Here is a 22,563-nt window from a genome sequence, read left to right on the forward strand (position 1 = left end):
GAAGGACAGCGATTAATTTTGGCGCAAAAAAACCATGACAACCGTTTGGGGTCTTTTGAAAAGCACCGCGAGGTTGGGATTTTTGTTTGAAAAGGCTGTTTACAATAGATGCGTGTTATTTCATCGTGGCATTGGTGAGATTACATATCTAGGAGTCAATTGCATACCTGCAACACGATACCTATTAATACACCATCACTTTGGAAATGACACAATAAAGTCTATCTCTCAACAAGCTAGGAGTTTGATTCAGAATATAACCGCTCTACGAAAAAAGACTGGACTGAATATACACGCGATATCGTGAATATAAATAAAAAACATTTTCATTTAATAACAATCGCGGGCTTTTGGTGCACACAACACTACATCATCTTGTGTGCCATTGCTTCTTTAGAAATAGCCAGCAATTCATATATTCTGTACTTTTGTTACATGACTTGGCTATTGAAGGGCGATGAAAAGGCGCTTCTTTCTGTGGACACGAACGCCATCTGCTTTTGCCGCAATTCAGGCAAATCTGAATGCAATCCAGACAGTTTCTCTTGTTCTGTGGATGAAAGAGTTTCTTAAGGGAGCCGACGGGCAGAATCAACGCTGGTTTCGTCGACTGTGTAAATCTTCACAGTTTTTTCTCATTCAGAAATGACTGTGTGCGTAATGGAAGTAGGTTTGGTTGTGTGTCCTTGCTCGCAAGTGAGCTCTGGAGGAAAGGGTGGTTCATCAAAAGGAACGGACGGTTCACCAAGGATTACTACTCTGTCTTCAGTGCCAAGTTGTTTCACTGCTGCTTGTGGATACCTCCTGGGTTTACTGGTTTCTTCAGATTTATGTGACTGAATCAACTAAACATGTCATTGAGTCAACTCAAAATACAATTTCTCTGCGAGATGGTTCACCAAGGATTACTACTCTGTCTTCAGTGCCAAGTTGTTTCACTGCTGCTCGTGGATTCCACTTGTGGGTTACTGTGGTTTCGTCAGCTTTATGTGACTGAATCGTCCAAACCTGTCATGGAATCAACAAATCTCCACGGGATGATTCAGTCTTCGCCGTTAGTGGATTTTAAATCTTCAATGCGATCTCCCTGAAAGCTCTCATGAGCGGGAAATGGAAATATCTGATGAGGACTACGTTCTCAAGTTTACCAGGCCTCAATACACCACTTTCGGATTTCTTCTTTCGAAACAATATAGGCCTGAGAGGATACAATTTGTGACACCGTGATCCAGTATTTAGACTGCAGTACTGCAATCACAAGGTTGTAGGTTCGAACCCCACCAAGCTGCCCGCTGCTTTCACAATGAATAGAATAAGTATTGTCAGCTAATTACTGATTCACAACTTCTTGATTTGTGCAATTCATAATCACAGACGTTTTAACCAAAGTTTGTATGACAGAGAGATTGGCTGTTGCCAGCTTGGTGTTTTATATTCCCTATCCCTTGTGGGAGTTTGCCGAGTTCCCTTGACGGATAAAAACAAGGAGTTAATGACCTGTGAAACCTTTCAGTGGAGTGAACCGGAACGATACCCGGATTTGACACCTGTGGAACTGGGATATATATGGGATATTTCCCCGGTTTTCTCGACAACTAAAGACTTGTTGTCAATCTTCTAAAACAAGGTTTATCCTCAACATTTCGGCTTGGTTCACTGCAGTTTCCGTGAAAGATTGGTTTTTTTTTCTTCATTAAACAACCTGGACATGTGCGGCCAATAAGTAAATTGTGTATGCATTAATTCAACAATTGTTTACTTTAAGAGACAATGACGAATGACACAGCTTCGGTAAAACAATTCTAGAATTTTTTTTATATTCTGTGGCTGAAAAAATTATCTCGAGTGAGTTTAGCCTCAGGTGACGTCTTGAGTTACTGCGACTTCGCGATTCTTTACAAACTATTATCTGTATCTTACAACAAGTATTTCTTAATCTTGGCTGGAAAGTTTGCAGTTTGTGATTGAAATAAGATGGTGTAGCTGGATCATACTATACTCTACGATGTTCATTTATAAACATACACAAATACCACCCAGTGTGCTCATTCTTGGTACGTTATGGAGACCAATGACAAAACAAACAAGAGAAAACAAAAGACTCCATAAGGGAATTCTAAAGACTTGGATGCTCCACATGGAAATTTGTGTACATAGGATACTCTTATATGCATGGACACAGGAAAGCTCCACAAATACCACCATCAGTGTCTTAATCATCTGAAATGTATTGCTAAACAATAGATGTCAAGTGATCCCTTGTTTAAATTATTTCAACAAATTGTCATTGACGGAGCTGGAGTCGATGCGTTATCCTTTTTGGAATATTATTACTGTGCTACAGTAGGAGCTATATCGCCTGGTTGGACAGACATTGGACAAGAGAATAAAACATATCACCAACAAATGTGGTAAGTGACCTTGGGAAGCAGTTTTTCAATTGCTTTCTACGTCCCCCCCCCCCCAATTAGCCCCTCAGATTACCCATGGAGGAAGAAATTGCACCAAAATTATTGCAATGATGTTCAAGTTACCCTCGGTCAAGAATAACGCTTGCTCAAAGTAAATTCTTTTCTGGCAGTAAAACAATTAGCAATGAATGTTTTCCCCTTATATTTTATGCTTACACCTATCCCCCACCCCAAGAGTAACAGGGCCCAATTTTAAAGAGCTGCATAAAAAGTTGCTTAGCACAACAGCGTTTAGCTTTCCAGAATAAGGTTACCAACTAAAATACCATTGTATCCTGCAGAAAATAAGTTAATGGACAAAAGAGGGCGCTATTTAACATGAACGGTTGTATACCCGCGAGCACTGTGATGGTGCAGCTTTTTTTTTTTGACAATTTTGTTGAGTCTTTAAAGAATGATAATTTAAAGAGTCTTTAAATACCAAAAGAATGATAATTTGCAAAAAGAGTGTGCTTCATTACCCATACTAAATACAATTTGTGACATCATGACTGTCTGACTGTGACTAATGGTTTCATTAAACTCGATGAGGAGGTTGACGATGTAATTTATTCGTATGAAAACGATACATTTCACACTAAATAAACTAGCTTTACAAGCAGACAAACCTCAACACCTTTTTTGACCAAAGAACGCAGCGCACAAAATTGGCCCACAGACGAACATTCAAGGCGATGTTTTCGGCTGCGAATTATAAAAGTGGCAGACGGTACCGTACCGCGACAATGAATAGCGCCCCCACGAGTCATGCAAAACTTTGGACGAATTCAGATTTGTGTCGGACACACTCTCCCGCCCAAAATGAGTGAAACAAGATGGAAACGGACTTCTCTGCAGCTTTTGACGTAAAATGTAAGCATATTTATGTTCTATATTATCGACTGAACATGTAGGGCATGTTGAAAATTTATGTAGCTTTTGTTTCAACGAGCAAAAATGGTGTTAATTTTGAGTTCGTTTGGTCACCATTTTGAGTTCGTCATGTATACCTAATTAGCACGTGTACTGTAACGAATGTACGCGTTTGGGCCGCCTCCAACACAAACCTCCTAGCTTGTGCAGAAGCTGGTAGGAATTCACTAAACCAATAGTCGGTGTTCTTACACTTTAAAATTAGGTTAATTTAAATGACTAGCGAAAGTGGTATCTTCTTGTAATTGCTTTTAGGATGAAATTGATATCCAATCATATTATTGAGATCAAAATGTAGGCTACTACAAGTTGAAGTTTCTGACAATGGCAATTTGGAGGCCAGTACACACCAACCCATACCCCAGTCCAAAGGGAAATGCTCTACTACATTCAAATGTGAATGGGGGTCGTGACAAAAAAGGTGCATTAATATTGACGTTCTTGGTATTTTTGGAATGAGCGATTAAACCCTTTGTCATCATTGGATAAGTGGGATGCAGAAGCGCTTTGTTTTCTGCATCTTAAATTTTTAGAATACACTGAAAAAAATACCCGTTAAAACAACGGCACTTTACCTGGCAGCTAGGGTGCCAGGTAAAGTGTCGTAAATTTTATGGTGGAAGTTTTGTAAACTACCCCTTCAAAGCACAATATTACAAAACTTCCAACTTCCTAGCTGCCAGGTAAAGTGTCGTAAATGTTATGGATATTTTTTACAGTGTTATAGATGGACCCAATAGCCATTGCATGTCCCAATATGTATGACCTGCGCCCATGAAAATAATTTAATCTCATTTTTGCCCCTTTCTCCCAACATATTATATATATATTTTTTAAGAATAAGTAAATAATACTGATGAAAATAATGAAAAGAACGGTTTTGTTGAACTTGTTTTGCACTATAATTTTGGTTGACACACTCTTCCACTCAGTCCACAATACTGCGAATTGTGGTGTTACGTGGAGCACACATTTAATACTTTACAGTAATATTTATGCCAAAATTAGTTGACTTTGTGGGTGAAATGTTACTAGTGTAATTGTATGAGCCAGCTTAATGGCACCATTGTTTAAAAGGAGATACATTTATTTGAGGCTAGAAAAGACAAACAAGTCATCGTACAAGCAGATAGCTGCGGGGTATAATCTGTGTTTTTATTTTTAAGGCACTACAAAATAATATGTTTTCTTCTGCATAAATATTTTCAAAAATTGTATTTATTGATAGTACTTAGAGGTTTAGATCCTGGCTGAAAAATTTCCCCACCAACATTGAGTTTTTTTATTTAGAAAATTACAATATATAGACTTAGAATGTGATGAAAGTCAAACTATTTAAACAAAAAATCCTCGAACAACATGCCCACCCAAAACAAATTAGTGATCAGTTTATGTTGTCTAGCTCATCGAGTGAGTTTTGAAAACCAAAGGAATGGACTAATTGAACACCCAAAATCAATTTACATGTATAATTAATGATATGTAATAATACTATAGAAGAAATTTCAGATCATACATGTAATGATGGGAGTTTGTAATAAAGTAACACATTTTGTTCATCAATAAGGTTGTGCTCCTGTAGCATGTAGCTCGTGGGGTTATTCACCCTCCATCCACGCCGTAAGTTCGCCGGGCCGGCAGGTGCAAAATGCCCGGGTACTGTACCAGCACTCAGACGGTCAGACCAGACGCTGTAATTATGTCGGCTACATGATTAAAACATGCACTTTCCAAGTTCGTGTCGTTAAACCGCGGGCTGAGTTAACCACTTTGTAATAACCTTTTCGGAATGACGTCATCACCACTGGCTTATTTCCAGAGTGCGTTTACCTTCAAACTGGCGCAAAAACTGTGTTAATTTATTAGTTCTAACTCGGTTGGAGAAATAATGCTTCCCCAAGGCACTTGTAACAGAGAAAGATCACACGGTGTTTATTTGGGAAAAAAATAATGTCAAAATTGTTTCTTAGCAAAACTGACATATTTTCAGTCTTCACCAGTCAAAGTTGAAACATAATGACTAGCGCCCCCATGTGGTTGAAACGGTCCACGGTGGTTTTGGGAAAAAATTGTCAAATTTGTTTCTAAATATTATTTTTGTTCAGGCTTCAGTCACAGAATGACTAGCGCCCCCTTGTGGTTGAAATTGTTCATGGGTTATGTGAGGGCGCTAGGCAGTCTTCCGATATGTCTTTTTGTGTTGAAACGCCGCCAGGCTGTATGCATCAATATTGTATCGGTGATTTTTCTCGTTGAAGATAAATATAGAATGTGACATTATAGCATAGGTCCTAGTTTCACCTAAAAAGAAATGTAAAAAACGGCTCACCGGACATTAATTTATGGAGAAAAGAAAACGCTAGAGAAATTGTTTTTGCGTCCGATTTAAAAGAACAGGATTTCCCGGCTTCGATTAATCAAGTGATAGATTTCAAAAAAATCCTCTAAATTTAGTCATTGATGTTGAACTAGTATGATATCGAGACCAGCTTCAATGTTTTTCTTGGTGGGAGATGACCAGCGCCCTCTTGTGTTTGCAATCCTACTATTACCTTAGTCCCTCCCATGAAAGACTTTATCTGTTACTTCATACAATATTGCGGACTGTGAAATATTAAGACTTTCAATTCAAAAGAATATGAGACGTGGGTAGTGGAGTTGAAGATTTGGAAAGTAATACATTCCCGATTTTTCATTTTATCACCGTAAATACACGTTTAATGTTTAAATTGTGATTGCAAAGAAAGAAATTGTGAATATTTTTTGCAGTTTTTCGTGTAGAAGTTCCCTGTATCAATAATTGTCATTGAGAAGTTCCAGTTGTCTAAAATACTGCCATGTTCAAGGGTGTCTGACTCTATATAGGTCAGTATAATTGCGCCACTCACCCAAATATACAGTATAACCAAATGTGCAGTATATGGTCTGGTACCCTGTGTGCGCACGTGCGTTTTCTATAAAAAAAAAAAAACTTTTGAATTGACGAGCTGTGGCTTCTTGTCGCAAGTTGTCGCACTTTCTCAATACACGGCTCCGGCTTCTTGCATCTGACCATCTAATAAAATAAAATGGTCACAGATTAGGAATGTTTAAAATGAAAACTAGGTGATTGCTAAGAAAAAAAACTCTACACACAGCCAATATGTATGTCACATTAACAGTTAACAAATACCCTCACATTGTTAGATCTAGTCATATTCTTTATTAAAAGCAAAAGTCGTGCATGAGGAGAAAAAGATTTTACCTTATGGTCGAGATCAGAAAAATAAATAATTCGGGGCGAAAGTCAAACGTTCCTATTGGACTTCACTCAACTATAACAATAATTTCACTAGCTTGTAAATGCTTTACTTTTCTCTAGCGCATACAAAAATAACCTGCGAGAAGTATGAAAGAAAAAAATTACATGTTCCCTCTCGCATGTCATAAAAGAAGAATAGACTCAAAGCTTTAAATCAAATTGATCAAAACCTACTCATCACAAAAAATGTCTGGTGAAAGTTAGTCAAGCATCGTTGTTAATCTATTTTGTATCTTATAGTTTTATTTGCGTGATCCTTTGTCGGCTCAGGACCTCTACTTGGTTAATTTCAAAGCATTGTCCTGCAAGCCATGACCAATACATTTTCGTTCGGAATTCAGTTACGTACAGATGCTGAGTACAGGTAAATGACCAAAGAGAATGGAAATTCAAGCAGTCGAAGGGATATATTTATGTCTTTGTGATTTAAATGAGAGTAGAAGGTTTGATATTTTCCCGGACATCTTTTTTCTCTCCGACATTGTTCGGACGCAGCGGGTCGTCATTGTTTGGTTGTGAGGGAGTTCAAGGCTACAGAGCTGTCTGAGGCTCGCTCGAACCGTGGTGAAACCTCGGAGTCTTGGCTTTGGGACGCCGATTTATTTCTCTCCTAAATTTAGAAAGCTATAATTTTTGGATTGATAACGCAATATTATTTATTTTATGTTGTATGTGGTGTTCATCAGAATCTTGTCTTTGTTTCCTCCCTGACATAAATCCAGTCAGTTCTACAAAATGTTACATGGTGGACAAAAATGCGATTGAATTGATTATAAAACAATCAACTTGATAAAAAAAAATAACGAAACGTTAGAAATCTGGAATTTAAAATAATTATTGAAATTTATATAGATGAATAAATACATTCTGATAACTAAAGTTGTTACTGCACCCATGCTGCACTCAATTCTCGGAGTTAGAAACGATTTTAGCATTCAGCGAGCTTTAGTCGTTGTTAACACATGCAACGTCAGAGTAGCAGTCGTTGTTAACACATGCAACGTCAGAGTAGCTAAGTATTGTTTGAAGCTTTGCATGGTGTGGAGAAATAAGACAAAACTATAAATAACTAGTAAACTTTCGGATACAACCATGTGTAAATCTCTTAAGGTGAGTGTTGGCTCTGAAAAGAGCCGATTGTGTCTCGACGTTTCGAACAATATACTCTGGAGATCTCCTGAAGACGAGCAGAGTACACTGTTCGAAACGTCGAGACCCAACCGGCTCTTCTCAGAGCCAGCACTCACCCTAAAGAGATTTACACATGGTTGTACCCGCAAGTTCACTATTGTTCATAGTTTCTTCTTATCAGAGTAGCTGTTTTCACCTGAATTTCTGACAGAAAAATAAACAAATATTAGTGCAACCAAGTCAAAATTACTCCATTATTACAAATTCCATAACTCATTTTATTTTTATGCAGTACAAGTGTCACCCAGTGAATAACTATAGAGCACTCTGTAGTTGGAATAATATTGAGATTAAAATCAATCAGCTGTTTTTTTCGAGGCAATGGTTTCTTTCACATAATGTGCGTAAAACAATGGGTTTTGTAATGAAATCCTAGTTATTTTAATGAGTGAAGTCACTGGCTCGATTGAGGGGCGGGGGCGGGGGACATGTGACATATCACAGTTCTATAGATGCCACCTAGCGTCACAATAGTCCTACATCAAGTGAAGTTGACTGATGTTAACTGTTACATGTTAACACCATTTTACCGCTCATCGCAGTAAACAGGATCGTAAGTAAACACAAATTGAACAAACGTTGCTCAGAAAGGGGACGATTCTCAGTGGATGTAGCTGTTAGGGTCAGCAGAATTAGAAGTAATTTAATTAATTTAAACCATATTTACACAACAAAAGGAGGAGCATGTTCAAAAAGCGCCACCTTGCCCCTTTGAATTGTGCAGACAAACTGAGTAGACTCTCCAGTGTACATATCATAGTCTGACCACGACAGTTATGTCTCCAATTTGTTGACTTTTTTCATTTTGTTCGCCTGGGTTGGTCATAGTACGTGCATTCGTAGTGTTTTATCATTATTAGTCGTACCACAGCAAACTCACGTACGTCTACTCTTTAGACCTTCAATGTTTCCACTTTGGGGAAACAAATGAAATAGATTACGTCTTAAATAAATAAGAAGTTAAACAGAGATGAATAAAATTAATAGCGACTGTTTTATGTCGGTATTGTTAATCTAAAGTCTAGTTACATAATAGAAGTATGGTGGTCTTTGTTCTGATTGAATGAATAGTACATGAATGGTCGTCTGTTTAATCTTTGAGAAAACAAATCCTAATGGGAACACAAAGAACAATGATAAAAGTTACATTATGAAATATTAACAAGCAAATAAAGCACAACTGGTTGATTTCGAAAATAAAATGTAAACTTTGCAAAGACTCCCTTGATGAAAACACTTTGTTCTGATTTTAAGCCCCGTTTACGTCACACTTCTAGGAAGAATTGGGCCATGTATTTGGCGGTAGAACCACCCCGTGTAGGCTTCAAAAAGCCGTCTGAACAAACTTCCGAAACAGAAAGCATTTTGGAAGATACCAAACCACGAATTTTCTTTTCAAACTGGTTAAACGTTGCCATGGCAACATGCAGAGAGAGGACAATTTTTTGCTAGAGTCCCCCCACACAAAAATATAAATCCCTGTTCCATTGTTTGGGCTCACGTTTTAGGGTCCCTGGCAGTGGAAAATCGAAATGAATTCCACATGAAATCCTCGTTTTTATTAGGAGTGCAGATTTAGAGACACGCCCGTGAAACAAAGGCGGGGAAGGGCCACCGTGGGGACGAGTGTGACAGGCAGTTGGTCGAGCGACTGTAATGTGCAGAATGCGTGACTTCCCGCTCAAATTTTGGCGGGAATTGATGGGTGTGATTTGTCGTCTGTATGACTTAATTTTTAAGAACTACCAAATAGACAAAAAATCTTAAGTTAACCAACCGTTAAAAAGTATTTGCACTTTAAAGGGGTACGTCGTCTTCCTTTATTATAAAAACAATCAATAATTTGACGAGGAAACTTTCCTTAAAAATGCTACAGGATTTTAATGACATGATCCAATATCGTTTTCAGACAGTTACTAAAGTATATTCTTATTCAAAACCTCTAGTTTTCAAACACACAAGCCAAACAGCCTACACGAACTTTTTATAAACTTTTTTCCTTATGTTTTCTAGAGAACAATAAAAACAAAATTGATATTTTGCCGGTAGTATGACGCGTGTAGTTTGGAAGAAATTATACCAGCCTAACTTTGATATTGCTATTGATAATAATCGGAAAAGTCTCGAATATATCTTCTAAACAGAAGGAAATATATTCATTTTTTATATAATTACCAGGTCTCAGAGGTTTAATGCACTACAATTTCTTGACATGTGGATAGATATAGGAATTTTAAAAGGGACCCTGCATTAGGCATGAAAGTCTTTATTATTTTTGTATGGGGTTTATGAAAATGACCGGTCATGAATTTCTCTCAGTGACATTTGACTCTGTGCATCATACTCATTAATAAGGAGATATTGTTTAAACATTAACAACAAATGTTTATTTTAAGTCCTTTTATGGCCCGTCAACCTTGCTTCAAATGTTGAGAACACTGAGAAGTTTCCTTTAAAAAATCTGGGTTTAAAACCAAAGAATGTTTTAATTATATCTCAATTAGAACGACCATTCTCAAATCGTCAGTGCTATCTATGACCAGGACTTCACATTTCAGATTGGCTTGCACCAATTCTAATCGTCAATCCACAGTCCTTCGATATAAATACAACAATAACCTCTTCAAAAATACTACACGACACATTTTAAAGACCTCATATCAACATACGCGTACTCGCTTTTGATATAAAAGCATGCACCCGAGTCTAATGCATCTCTAAATACAAAAACCCTGAAATTGGATCCACAATAAAAACTGTATACGATCTCGATCTAGCATGTTCCCCGGGGAAGAGCGACGAGCGATCGCAATCACGGAGCGAAATCTACCCCGTCATTTGGCTTCAGATCTCCGGTCGTGTTTTACGTCTGTAATTATGATTTACCAATCCTCCCTCGACATGCTGTCTTCATGTTTAATAATCACGGTATACAAGAAGAGGGGGAAAGACATAAACCTAGGCTTGCTAATGAATTGGTCCCGGGTGGTGGGGGTAAAGCACACCAGTAGTGACCGGCCGTTCATCGCGGAAGAAACACGGCAGGTTTTTACTTGAACGTCAACGGTCGCCGGCTCATTTCGTAGATTGCCCCGGCCCACGACACTCGCCTAATTGTAACGGCAAACAACACCTTATGCCACGCTGCGTGGTTGGGTTTATACACACCAGTTATCATGTGTTATTACTCAGCTCGTATACAAACTGTAGCCAGGTATTTATTTGTTGACTTACATGAGCCATAAATGTCAAAGCAACGGCTCTCCAATGATAATTACTTGTTTGTTTAATATTTTAGTTGTTAATAAAAATGATATTCTGATAACATTCTTGAGGACTACCCATTGGGAAAACACAAATACCGTGTTATATCCGTGCATGTTTATTTTGTCTATGCATTCACTCGTGTTCTATACACATCTTACGGTTTATTATTTTATTATTGTGAAGCGACGAGAGTGTCTTTTATGATGATTTTAAGGTGCTTTTGTTTCTTTGAGCGCTTTATTGTTCTTTTGTTTAACTTTATCACATTGTTGGGGCGTGGAGTCCAAATTAGAAATGTTTAATTATTTATTTTATTTAGCAGAGGAGAAAGACAATTGTTTGAGTTACCTTAACCATTATGAGTCAAACTCATCCAGAGCCAGTCGATTTCACAAAGTGATAGTCCTATAGGCGATATTAAAAACGCACGGCTAGTTCTATAAGTTAGGACGAGTTAGTCGTCCTAAGAGTAGAGATAAGACTTGTCTTAACTCTTTGTGAAATCCACCCAGGGCTAGGATAGGGCTAGTGTTATGTTCTATTTGATTCCAGATGACTTTGACGAACCAGGGCCCAGTTTCATAGAGCTGCTTACTAAGCAGTGCTTAAGCAGAAAATATTGCTGAACATCTTTCTGCTTTTCCAGAAATGAGCAGGATACCAGTCACACATTCTACATGAGAACGGTCTTTCGGCTGGTATACCTCATTCTTGTAAGCTTAGTTTTGACCCCAGCTCGGATTTGACGTTGAACTTGGACTTCGGGTCACGTATGATCGTTTGAGATTGTAAAGACTATCATTTTGTAACAGAACTGACGTAGGGTCATGGTCAGTGTTATGGTCCGTTTGGTTCCGGTCAGGCAGACCCACAACTTGGATTTCAATTTTGTGATTTGAAAGGTTCTCGTTTGTAAAGGAAGAACCGATGCCGCTTGCCCCCCTTTAAACAATCTTACAATTGTTTTCATTTGTAAGTGGACCTCAGAGTCCTTTCCATATAGCACTTATCCATTTTCAGTCAGTTTTTATTCCTTTGAGTTTTACCGATGAAGCGTCTAGCAATCGTTCTTTTATCATACTAGGTCGTCCCTCTGGAGCTAAGCAACACAGCTTCATCTGAAAAGAGAACTCTTTACACTCTCATTTTTTGTCATCTTCTTCTCCACTCCTCGCAAGAATATTAACTACATTTTGAGCGCCTCAAATCCTTTTAGTATGTATTTACGTGAACTGTAGCACTCCATTTGTCCATACAGTGCTGTGTAAGAATGAATAATAAATAAAACACGTTCGTCACATGGGATTTAAATCCCGTGGGAGATGTAATGGAAACGGGTTTTTATCCTTCTCTCTTCCATTTATGTTTTATGGAGAAAATGAATCTAGTATAGAACTGTGGTTTTGTAACAGTTGTATACTGTAAGAGACTAAGCGCGCAGCGAGACTCTGTGCATACTTTGGCATACTTTAATGTCAAAAATTTAACAAAAGACATGTACAGGGTGCCAACTAAAGCCATGTGTTATTTGATGCAGTCACTTAGTTTTAGTGTCCATGTTTACCAGTTAAAACATGGGCCTTTTTACGAAATATGTACTTGGTAGCGTCTTGGGCTCTGTTCGCCCGATTGCAGATCCGTCAGGAAAGCTCACGTGTTTTAAATAACTGAGCCTGAGACCAAATCGAGCAGTGGTTTCGAAAAGGGTCATAATGAGGGACGTTTGGGACGCTAGGTGGCAGCAGACTTATCAGGTAAATCCATTGTTCTCGGCAATGCGCATTTTCAGTGAACTACGTAAACAATAGAACCTATATAGGCTTACGTCAGCCATTTTTAAGTGAGCAGTAATTGCAACACGGGCAGTTCTATTTGTTCGAGCTATAAGTACCTTGAAAACAAGACTACGGGTTCATAGTGTTACGTGTACTTTTCTTTTTTAATTAGTAAACAATGTTTTAGCGCCAAGCTTGTAATATATAGTCAGAATATCACCATTGTTAACTTGTCACCAACCTGTATTTTTTTTTGTTTTTTTTTTTTTTGGGGGGGGGGGGGGGGCTGTTAATGGCACGCAGTCACGCAGAGAGCTTCATTTTCCAAACAACAATGAAATTCATATCAGCCACGGGAAAACAATCTGGTAATTTAATATCCGTTTGGTTAACGAGGCGTGGCTGCATTGTTTAACAAACAATGGGAAACTTTTTATTATCTAGACTCGTCTCATAAATTATTTCGCGGCTTACTTGGTTTTGACCATGTTGTCTGAGCTACCTTGAAAAATTAATTAGATAATTTTAAGGCAATTACTGACTGTCAAAATGTCTACATAGTTTATAAAATATTCATAAAATATTATTTTATTTATATTTTACGTTTTGCACAGCACCTTTTCTGCGAAATGTTTGAAATTTGAAAAGTCTCTGCTAAAAAACTGAGTGTCAAAGCGCCTAAGGAACAATTCCCTGGTTAGAGGGATGTTTAAGTCAGAAGCAAATCCCTTTACTTGAAAGTTTTTTAAAGCAATTATGACATTATGTGCAACTTGTTCTTCGTAGGCATAATTACAATTCCTACTTTAGTCTGGTTTCCTATTGTTATGTCCATGGAAAAACAAATTGTAATTAAATAGCCAGAAAGGTATATTTAAAGACTGCACATTATTGACATTATTGGTAATTGTCAAAGACCAGTCTTTTCACTTAGTGTATCTCAACATATGCATAAAATAACAAACCTGTGAAAATTTTAGCTCAATCGGTCGTTGAAGTTGCGAGAAAATAACGAAAGAAAAAACACCATTGTCACACGAAGATGTGCTTTCAGATGCTCGATTTCGAGACCTCAAAATCTAATTTTGAGGTCTCGAAATCAAATTCGTGGAGACACTTCTTTGTCGAAAACTACGTCACTTCAGAGGGAGCCGTTTCTCACAGTGTTTTATACTATCAACAGCTCCCCATTACTCGTTACTAAGTAAGGTTTTATGCTAATAATAATAATTATTTTGAGTAATTACCAATGTGTCCTTTGTCTTTAAGCAGAGGTCAGAGGTCAGCCCTTGTACCCAAATGAATTGTCATTACCCTTTATCCAAGAACCAAATATCAAGCATGTTTTACTTCATAGCAGAATTTGTGAAAAAAAACATTAATGTGAAGTGCTTACAAAACATGCACAGCAGTTCCCCATCGAATAAAAACGAGTATACCTTTAACGTCGCTACCTCCGTAGGTTTGTCCATTTCAAATGGGTTCGTGATAAGTAGAATATTTAAAACAAGACAGTTCTCTACAGAACAAAATCTACCTGGCAAGTAGATACACATATGATGTTATCCCAAACCCAATAAATATTGATACCTCACCATGCAATGCCTCAAATCCATTGAACCCATTTAATACATTGTTTTTTTAGGTTTTTTTAATACAACTCCCGTAAAAAAATCCATTTTGATGTCACATCTAATGCATTCCATTATTAAACAAATCTTACTGGTGCTACCGAATAATAATGAAACGCATGCGTCAAAATGTCTTCGAGGTTTTCTTGATGTGAACGCAAGATGTCGTGTTAACCGAGTTGCCATTTTTATATATAAAGATTCCTTGTCTACGGCAGCCCACTCCAACAATTATAAGCTGACAAGTTTCCCGTTATCTTAACACTAGACTGAACACCAATGGATGCCGCAGCTAAAATTAAATTGCTTAATTACTCATTATTGTCAATGTCACTTTCTGTACATATGGTCGTTACTCTTGGATAATGCCTACATCTACAGTTCTCTTTTGCATTAATTCAAAGCACAGACACAAAAGATTGCCCCATACTGTTCCACATCGTGCACTCATTAGTAGAAGTGACATTGTCGCTAGTGGGGGAGAGAGAAAAAGGAAACCAGGGCTGTCCTGCAACAGTACTAAAACCCACACCGCCTTATTTAATAAGCGACGCATTAAGAAAATTGAAGGCTGTATGGTGGAGACAGTAATATTTCCCCTGTCCATGTAGACCGTCAGCGCCTACACCCCATCCACACTCTCCTGTTTTTTTTTTTTTTTATTTCCCAGAAGAGCGAGTAAGATACAGCACAAGTTACCAACGGGGGGATGGATGATGTCTCGCAAACCAAAATTCAAGTTGTAGTAGCTACTCGGAGGAAAGGAAACAGATAAATATAAGATGGAAGTGTGGGATTAAAGACAACACGTATCGAATCACGGTGGGGTGATGTTACACCGGTTAATCAAGCGATGTAGCTACGGGGGCCCTCAGGCCGTTCTGACGGCGTGTTGTAGGCCGCTGACCGGACAAGTCTGCTCTCTCGCAGTTCCACTCTCATGCTCTACTTTCCTTTTTATCTTTTTCTCCTCAAATATTCATGTTCATCCTTAGACGTATACGAAAGGCGTCATATCCATAGCAGTATACGTTGCTACATTTTGTAATCATGTTTTAGTTGCTGCTGACAAAATAATTTTGAATGGTACGTTGACGGGATATCAGGCTTAATAATTGTTAGCTTGACGTGTAGGCAAAACTGCTCTTACGGCTAATTAGTTGACGGGAGTTGACGGGAGTTACACGAGATGAACCACTTTGTCACCGTTTCGTTCATTTTAGGACGCTGACTGTTATCCTCGTTTTGATTTTGGAGATTCGGGTTCAGTTTCAGATTGCAGTCTGAAAACGTTATGTTTCGGCTCTGTCTTATAATGACGTCATAAGTTCAAGACAAATTTCAGGGTGTGTGGGTGAGAAGGGGGGGGGGGGGGCACAGTGGTATGTTTTTGTATTGTTCTCTCCTGCTCTCTTAAGAGCTGATTTTCATTGACGCCATTTTGTCTTCTGCAACTTATTTTTATGAATTTTATTGTTTTATTCAGTTTACCAAAGAAACGAGCTCGTATCAACTAGGGAAGATAAGTATGTAGATGAAACAGCCGTCAGCATCGCAACCGTCACAAAAATGGCAACTGTAGTTACTGTTATTTGCTCGGTCATCTCTGGAGACGACGGCAATTTAATCATGTGTATGCACCACTGGCCTTCTCCCGCGCTGTCGCTGGGGGGTCTTTTATAACATACTCCGCTGAAATAAGCTTTCCCCTCCTCGTCTTCACGAATTATTCAACACTTTATTTCCACTTAGAGCGATTGAGACAGACCGGAGCATAGGGACGCAATGGTCGACAAGCACCGGGGATTGGAGCGCCGTATGCTGGCGGACCCTCGCTGGAGGTCACGGTGGTGGCGCACGGTCCCACGGGGATTCCCCCTTTCCCTCTATGAACTCACTGAAACTTTTTTCTTCTTTCCCTGAAGCAGAGATGGTACACATGTAATAAGATTGGATTGTCGTCTCGTGGGGAATAAGGAACGGGCCAGTAGAACCCAAGTATGTTTTTAGTCCGCTCAGGGCGTGTGCTATCCCCGGAGATACCACTCTGGCATTTGATTGGATTGGTTTTGGTGATCGGAAGCCCAAAGACTTAGGAAATCTTTCTACATGCGGGCCAAGTTGAATTCAGCCGTATCCCTAGGCTGCTCAGTCTCTAGTTGTTTGTAGCCATTTTGTGATTTGTAATCCTTTACGATTGGACTGATTCAGTTCGATGTTAAATAAGTGTACAAGAAAGATGAAGAATCATGTCTTTGGATGGAGTGCTGTTGATGATTTCATGTTGAAATTACCCAAATAAATTATTTGAAAGACATTCTCTTTTCATACGATTCATAAGACAATGTTAGGCAATTTAATGTTATTTTAACGAAGATGCAAAGATTAGCAAAGTTTCGCGTATTGGTGATTTTTGTATCACCTAAAATACGAATGGTATTTTAGTACGAAATGGAGTTTGCAATATCAATTAAAGATATTTGCTTGTACAATTAACTAGGACATAAACTGTCACTTATACAATTTATGGAATATTAAAAATATAACGACATTGTAGATGATAAGATGACTAATTAAGTTGTAACGTTTTTCTTGATGCTTTTATTTAATCCTGTGTTGAAGATGGTACCATTGCAATATTTTGAAACGTTAATTTTTTCAAACCTTAAAAAAGTGATAATAATAATAAAATAACATTACACATCCGTTATGAAACTTCAGTTGAAGGACAGCATTTTCAAAAAAAGCGAAAATGCATTGAAGCTGTCAACTATTGATGTATATGATTTGTTTGCGCTTAAAAAATATAGATTTCTCATAAATATGAGTCAACAGCAAACATCAACAAGAACAGCAGGAACAACAACAACAACAACAACAACGACAACTCTCAAATACAGAAGGCAAAAATAATATACAAAGATGCATTTGCCAACTATTTAGAATAAAACAGGTAGACTAACGGTTTCAAAATTTCTTCCTCGATTAGTAAAAACAAAACCCTTAATATCTCGAAGCTTTCCGAGTTAGACAATACCTTCATTCCTTGTTTTTATTCAAAACACTAAGTTGTATACACTTTTCTTAATAACACTTTCGAGTCTAGATAATGTAATAAATAGTATTTTTTTAGGTTCTTCTCGCCATCTTCCAGTTCCATTATTTCTTGTTAGTCTACAGGAACAATATTGTCCACTTACTTAGCAATTTAAGACCAAAAATGACTCCCGTTTCTTCCCGTTTATTGCCATTAACTAAAAGCAAAATAATATCAACCCCAAATGGTTCTAAATTAATTATACGCAGACGAACGTCGGCGAAGAGGAAATAATTTTTCACTTTGTTTTTGGTTGAAACATTTTCAATCCATTATCTAGAAATATTGCATTATAAAAAATGAAAAAATAAAACAGACACTAAAATGTAGCATTGACGTCAAGGGTTTATCTTGAAGGAGGTTGTGAAGGAGAGGGGGGGGGGGGGTAGATAGTCCAGACATGCTATTATATTAAGCGATCCTGACCCGGTTTACGCGTGAGTTACTGCTAGCCGTTAGAAGACCTATATTATATTGTTTTCTTTGTTTGTTAATGACTACTTTACCGCCTCCTTCACTTTAAATTTTACTTGAGATTTCTTGCCTAAGCTTTTTAAAAATGGTTAGCACGTGATCCATTAGAGGGGGTGGGGGCGGGGGTTAGGGGGGAGGGAGGGTCGGTCTGTTACACTCGGTAGAGTACACAACTGCTTAATGCACGCGGTTATCGTATGGAATTCTTGTAGTGTGATAAGGCCGACCAGTGTGAAACACAGCGCCGAGTTACTGACTTTACAAACACTACAGTGTTAGGAATAGAACACGAGTTTTAATTTCGTCCATTTTGAACTAAAATGTTACGGTGTGTTAACTACCCGAACACTTGCTTTCGTATCTTGATTCGCCAAACCGCTGTTCAGATTTGTTTTCAAAACAAGTATTTGAATATCGTTTTAATCCTGTAGCCTTCAATGAGTATAAGAAGACCAACAAATGCTGAGATTCGGTTATACATCTCTTGACTGCCAGGTGCCTTGTATTTTAATGTTAGTGTTTCAAGTGAGGTTTGCGGTGACAATAATATGTTCATAAATCTCTTTTGAGTACTTTTGTGTTGGTTCTGAAAAAACCGGTTGTTTACTATTTGCATAATGTATTATTGACAAGGTTAATCCACATGTTAAATTTAAATCAGAGATAACGAATATTATGTAGTTTTATACACTGAAACCTAACTCAGTTTTTTCCCGAGTTCTGTGGAAAAATTTACAGCATTTACAAGGTTTATCCACTTGAAAATAATACAAAGAAATACCATGTTACCGAGAACTGCGTTGGCCAGCAACAACACGCATGCGTCGCCCTACCCTGAAGGGTCCTCAGCAATCGGTTGAATATCACATCGGTTATTGCCTACCAAGTGGTCTACTAAGACAAATCAATAAATATAACCAATTAGGTTTCTTCAGGGAAATTGTCAATGCTTATCGATTTTATTTTGATATGCTAAATTAAAACAAGAACTGGGTTACAAAGGACTGTTTTTCTTGAACATGCATTCCTATTCGGTGATATAAATTCGTTTTTTAAAAGGTATTCTGTTTTTAGATTCAAACTCGCTCATAGTTTTTCCTCCTGAAAAGACGAGCAGAGTTTACTGTTCGAACCGTTGAGACTACAAGTCTTTTCAGAGCCAACTCCCACAAAAGAGAATTATTACATGGCTGTACCGATAAGTTTACTATTACTTATAGTTATCGTTCAAATTTCGTTTTCTTAATCAATACTGCACAATTCAATGCTCTTGTATTTAATCAAGCTCTCTTCTGTTGTTGGTTGCAATTAAATATCCACTTGTCAGTTTTATATTTCTCAACTTTATTTGCTAGTTCTGGTACTTTCTCCCAAATGCAATTTTAATACTGTACAACTCAATGCTCTTGCTAATACATGTATTTAATAAAGCCCTCTCTGTTGTTGGTTATAATTACATATCCACTTGTCAGTCATTATGTCTTGATTTTATTTGATAGTTCAGATATATCCATGTTCTTCAAAATGCAATAATATATAAATTTCAAGTTCTATTCAGTTGCAGCTGTCATGATATCGCCACTGAAGAAAATTAATATAATTATATAACAAATCAGCTGAATGCTACGTGACCATGAAAGTATCAATTACTAAATTTGGAAATTCCAATCAACGACATCAAAATCATTTACAAGACATTTTATGAAATAATTTGTGTAATATTACTTTTTTTCGACAAGACGCGGAAAGATTAAAACTAAACAAGATTATCTGTCAATTCTTTGACTCTAATCCACACAAATCATATTTTTGTCCATCTTTTTAAACCATTGAACATGTCAGATGGAATCTATCCATGTTGTCAAATTATTCTCAATGAACAATAGATACAAACATTTAATCCTGTCATTATAAGACGATGTACCCTAAATGGATTTATATGAAGGCTATTTTGGGATTCTTAATTATATCCGAGCCCCTTGTCCTTGGTAGAGGAAGGACGCGAACGCCGGCATCTCGTCGTATTGGACGGTAGGAAAAACGAGTCGTGGGGAGGTTGTGATGACTACAAGATTAAAAATACACTCCATTCGCGTAACATGCTGTTTTTACAGATCATTTTTTTATCGGAGTGGGTTGCTTCTCAAACCGCAACAAAGACCAGATTTCCATGTACGAAGCTTCTCGTATCTTTCATTTTTAATTACATCGTTTTCGTATAGTGTTTTGATCACTGTTCATTCTTCTGAAGACGATCGGAGCATACTGATCGAAACGTTGAGTTATCAACCACCGGTTCATTTCATAACCAACACTACCCAAAAGAGATTTCCACGCGGTGTTTCCAAATCTTGGATAGCAATGTGACAATTGTAAGATTTAACCACAGCATCTTTCACAAACTGATAGCGTATGCTACAATCTTTATAGTTGAGTTTTGTCCGCCAAGTCACTTGATAGGTTTACATGTATTGTAAAACAAACTTCAATATTTCGCGTTTGTTCTTGAAAGAAATTGTACACTCCCGGGTCAGAGTTGATCCGGTCTCTGATCCCTGTGTGGATTTCACAAAGAGTTAAGACTAGTCTCATCTCGAGTTTAATACCCTCAATAGTCCTGGGACTAGTCCTAAGTACGGACTGTCTTTGTGAAATTGACCCCTGGGGCCTGACCCATTTATGGGTCGGTGTTACTAGGACTCTGTATATGACTCAGAAATGAGTCAAATTGACGCAGAATCCGAGCTTAAATCATATCATTTTTTTAAACCAGTTTCCAGATTTGCCTGACCCAGAAAGGGTCAAGCCCCTTGGACACGGGTCCGTAAGGTTGGGAGTGCGTACGGTATATATGTGTTTTGGAATTATGATATCAATCGGGCAGGTCTGAAGTTATACGGCACTCTTAAATAATTATAATTGACATTAGAGCTTTATAATGAAATTAAAGATTAAACAAAATAACATCATTTGTTTAAGGTTTTATAGAAAATAAAAAATAATTTATGGTGAAATTGTTTTCCCCATTATTGAGTAACATATACTTATCATCAATTGTAATGCTATAATCAATGCGGATTTATTTTGTTTAATCTTTTTCATGGACAGGCTACTCTCACCTTCAACTTGTGTGAACAAAATCGAGTTCAATCGATCGGTTTAAAACAATACCCCTGTGGGTTCTGCTTATGTAAACATATCCTTTAAAATATATATGAATTACTGAATAGATGCTTAAGTTTTACAAATCTTTTGATGCCAGTATTTATACTTTTGTTTTAACCTTGACAGCCCCTGTACAACTTGTAACTATTGTGTATGTCTAACGATTTAACATAAATTGTACCGCAACAAATCGGATACGTCAATTCGTAGTTAAAAACAAAAAGAAGACATCGCTTAAAAAAAATTTTTTTTATAAACTTGTTTCGCATTTTGTTGCTGTAAACAAATCCCATAAAATGCATATGAATTACTTTAATAGATGCGTACATTGTACTGTATAACCAATTGGATACGTTATTAAAAACAAGTACGTGTAGCAGACATCACTTAACAAAAAAGAATATGTTAGCAACTTGTTTCGTTTTTTTTTTGCCGGGTAAAAAAAATTCTCAGCAGCGGTTCCCTTTTCTATGGAAATTCAGGTGTTTCTTTACAAAGCGTCACGATCCAGTGTCACTATCGTCATGTTTATTTCGCTATCGCCGTGAGTTTAGCCCCGGGGTGGGGAGAAAAAAGTAGAGCACTCTGTCAAATTTCCCAAGATAATCTCTTTTGAATACATGCTCCCTGGAGGCAGGCAAAGAGACAGGGGGAAACGTAATTTCGATACTGCTCCCAGAGTTCGCATGTACATGACTATCTCCATGGAGTAACTATACCGTGCTTGATTTCCCACGCGGTGCGCTCGGCGACAATTTCAGGGGGAAATTACCACATGTTTTTCCCCGCGTTTTTTGAGTAGTCCGGCATTGTGGCGTGGTTGTCGCTGATGAAATTTTCTTGTTTGTTAGCGAGGGAAAAAACGAGCGGGTGCTTTTGTTGCTTGTATTTTAGTTCCTTTCTGGGACCTAGCTCGACAGGTGAAATTCACTTCGGTCTTGCATGAAAAGAAGAAGAGAGTAAAGGGAAAAAAAATACCGCGTATTTTTCTTTAGATGAAATAAGAAGAGTTTTTTGTATATGGAAGTGAGGAGAGCTCTTGTATGCGCGCGGGTAAAATGGAAGGGAATTCGCTAGCTGAATTGAAAAGTGGCCTTTCTTTTCTGAATGCATGCGAATGTAACGGCGGCTCGCCGTGCGCGGATGTATTGAAATAAATCAAATAGACATATCGACTAGAGAATTGAGGGCAATGCAATGTTTGCAGCTATTGTTCGCTACGTGAAAATCTATACGCGCAACAATGGGCCAGTCAAAGAAAGAAAGGGCTCACAGTATC

At 37.8% G+C, this 22,563-nt stretch overlaps 1 long non-coding RNA gene across 1 annotated transcript in view; it reads left to right on the top strand.

Moving 5' to 3' along the window:
• Positions 1 to 2,279: 2,279 nt before the first annotated feature.
• The window catches only part of LOC139944817 (uncharacterized), a 141,956-nt gene continuing 121,672 nt past the window's right edge, over positions 2,280 to 22,563 (top strand). The window contains exon 1 of the long non-coding RNA XR_011787023.1: positions 2,280 to 2,411. This is a non-coding gene — a long non-coding RNA (uncharacterized lncRNA). The remainder of the gene's footprint in view (positions 2,412 to 22,563) is intronic.

Source organism: Asterias amurensis, chromosome 12 (assembly GCF_032118995.1).
Source record: "Asterias amurensis chromosome 12, ASM3211899v1".
In the NCBI taxonomy this organism is placed as follows: Eukaryota; Metazoa; Echinodermata; class Asteroidea; order Forcipulatida; family Asteriidae; genus Asterias; species Asterias amurensis.